This window comes from Callithrix jacchus, chromosome 1 (genome assembly GCF_049354715.1).
Source record: "Callithrix jacchus isolate 240 chromosome 1, calJac240_pri, whole genome shotgun sequence".
NCBI classification, from domain to species: domain Eukaryota; kingdom Metazoa; phylum Chordata; class Mammalia; order Primates; family Cebidae; genus Callithrix; species Callithrix jacchus.
This window is the reverse complement of record NC_133502.1, coordinates 148,835,633-148,838,895: the sequence shown is the minus strand read 5'-3', so window position 1 is coordinate 148,838,895 and position 3,263 is coordinate 148,835,633. Positions and strand designations below refer to the sequence as shown.

At 41.5% G+C, this 3,263-nt stretch overlaps 1 pseudogene; it reads right to left on the bottom strand.

The window, feature by feature from the left end:
- Positions 1-278: 278 nt before the first annotated feature.
- On the bottom strand, positions 279-1,839 carry LOC100388869 (actin, cytoplasmic 2 pseudogene; annotated as a pseudogene).
- Positions 1,840-3,263: the final 1,424 nt, after the last annotated feature.

Genomic DNA, 3,263 nt, shown 5'->3' with positions numbered 1-3,263 from the left:
TTCCAGCTACATATAGAAAGTGATCTTTTCTATTACACTGATCAGAAACAAATCTCCATTATTATGCTCTCAAAAACCTCAATATTCTCAACAGAAAAATAAGATAACAAATCTACCTTACAGGGTTGTTGCAGAGGTGAGTTCTGATTTTGTGGATGTGTTCTGTAAATTTTCAATTACTACATAGTTGTTAGTTGTTATTAACTGTATCAGATCTCGAGTTTAATGTATACTTAATGATACATAGGACTAAATTGCAAAATGATTTTTATCTCATGAGGTTGCCATGAAGGCTGATTATTTAAAATAAAATGAAATTTTAAAATCTTAAGGCAAAGATTTTTTTAATATCATTACATAATTTACATAAAAGCAATGGTATCACCTCCCCTATGTGAAGTTGGGAGAGGACTGGGCCATTCTCCTTGGAGAGAAGTGGGGTGGCTTTTAGGAGGGCAAGGACTTCCTGTGACAATGCATCTCACGATATTTGGAGTGACTATTTAAAAAAAGAACAATAATGATATACAATTAAAGTCCTCAGCCACATTGTAGAATTTTGGGGGATGCTTGCTCCAACCGACTGCTGTCACCTTCACCATTCCAGTTTTTAAATCCTGAGTCAAGCCAAAAAAAAACAAAACAAGAAACAGATAAAGCCATGCTAATCTCGTCTTGTTTTCTGCGGAAGTTAGGTTTTGTCAAGAAAGAGTGTAACACAACTAAGTAACAGTCCACCTAGAAGCATTTGGACAATGGAGGGCCAGACTCGGCATACTCCTGCTTGCTGATCCACAGCTGCTGGAAGGTGGACAGAGAGGCCAAGATGGAGCTGCTGATCCACACAGAGTGTTTGCCCTTGGGAGGAGCAATGATCTTGATCTTCATCACACTGGGCACTAGGGTGCTGATCTCCTTCTGTATCCTGTCAGCGATGCCAGGGTACATGGTGGTGCTGCCAGACAGCACTGTATACAGCTCTTTGTGGTTGTCCAGGTCATGCTCCATGATGGAGTTGAAGGTAGTTTCCAGGATGCCACAGGATTCCATTCCCAGGAAGGAAGGCTGGAAGAGTGACTTGGGGCAGCAGAAGTGCTTGTTGCCAATGCTGATGACCTGGGCATTGGGCAGCTCATAGTCCTTCTCCAGGGAGGAACTGGAGGCTGCCATGGCCATATCCTGCTTGAAGTCCAGGGTGACATAGCACAGCTTCTCCTTCATGTCACGCATGATCTCCCACTCAGCCAAGGTAGTGAAGCTAAGGCCACACTGGGTAAAGATCTTCATAAGGTAGTCAATCAGGTCTTGGCCAGCCAGGTCCAGATGCAGAATGGCATAGGGGAGGGCATCCCCTCATAGATGGGCACAGAGTGGGTGACCCACATCACCAGAGTCCATCACAATGCCAGTAGTATGGCCAGAGGCATATAAGGACAGCACAGCCTGGATGGCCACATACATGGCTGAGTTGTTGAAGATCTCAAACACAACCTGGGTCATCTTCTCACAGTTGGCCTTGGTGTTCAAAAGGGCCTCAGTCAGCAGCATGGGGTGCGCCTTGGGAGCCACATCCAACCCATTGTAAAAGGGTGCCAGATCTTCTCCAAGTTGTCCCAGTTGGTGACAATGCCATGCTCAATGGGGTACTTCAGGGCGAGGATGCCTCTCTTGCTCTGGGCCTTGTCACCCACATAGGAGTCCTTTTGACCCATGCCCACACCTTATGTCCTGGTGCCTGGAGTGCCCCATGATGGAGGGGAAGACATCCCAGGGGGCATCATCGCCTGTGAAGCCAGCCTTGCACATGCCAGAGTCTTTGTCAATGAGGAGTGCAACGATATATCATCACTCATGGTCAGCTGGTGGCAGGTGTGGATCAGCTAGAGAGCAGCGAGAGCAAGGCTCTGTGTTTGCTGGGGCGGATGCAATCTCAGCCAGAAATATATGATATTTTAACAGACAAAATTTGTATTCTGATGAGCTGGCTGAATAATATTCATAAAATTGTACATATTCAATGTAGTACCTACATAAATACAAACAGAAATTCTAACCCTTTCATTGTAAATAATGGAATAAAGAAAACTAGGCTGCTAATGAGAATTGAAATGGATGTGTTTCTCCCAATCAATAATATTGTGTGAATCAAAAAGGCATTAATTTCACTGTTATGTATTTGGAGTGATACTGTACGGGCATTGTTTTAGAAGAAAATTCTGTTCTGAAATGATCAATCGAAGCCAGATAAAATGCAGAAGAGTGCTGCTGTTTGAGACTCTAAGTTTGATAATCAGTTCACCTGGAGGGAAAACATTCTAGTTTTCATATCTTTGCAATATTTTACAACTGTGCTCAAGAGAAGCCTGGGTGAAGGAAAATGAACACTTTAGCAGCAAAACCCTTAAACTCATGGTAGAATAATAATGAGACAGTTGATTCAGAAGGAAATCAGAAGTAAAGAAAAATTTGCAGTAAGGGTAAATAAAATGAATTCATATTTCACAAGAATACACATCTTTAAGAGGAATAATACATGTTAGTAAGGAGAAAAAACATTAAAGAGAACACACGTGGTTGTAAGGGGAAAAAATATGTTGACAACAAAGTCAACTCTCTGGGTAACCCAAGCATTTAAGGACATCAGGAAATGTAATTTCTTAAAAGAAATTTTTGTTTAAGAAAGAATTACCTATTAATGGAAGTTTTGTCTGAAAACATGGGGGCCAGGAATAGAGAAACAGAGAATCATTTTACTCTAGAATAAAGCTGCAGATCTATGCACTGGTGATCTTTAACAAAGGATCTGTTTAGAAATGTAAATCTGTTTCCACTGCTCATGGTGCTTAATATTTCCAGGGATTTCTGGCCATTCTCTTCCACAGAGGCCCTGGCATGACAGCATATACTGAGTGGGATGACCATTAACAAGAAAATGTGGGACGAGGATAATAATCAATGCCAGCTGTCTTGTTATATGATCAAAGATAATTTTTAAAGCCCAGATATTTTCCTTTATTTGGTGTTATGGCAAATGAGCTCATTTTTTAGTAGATGAAAACACATGACTATATATTTACCCCTAAACACTTAAAAGGGAAACAGAAAGCCATATTTTTCAAGAGAAGCACACTTGGCTTGGCTAGACTATAGATCACATTAAGTGGGGGCCATCAGGCAAATGAGCCCAGATTTGGGACAACAAATTCTGTCAATGGATTTGCTCCATTAGACTTGGGTATAAACTACACCAAAATAATAGGATT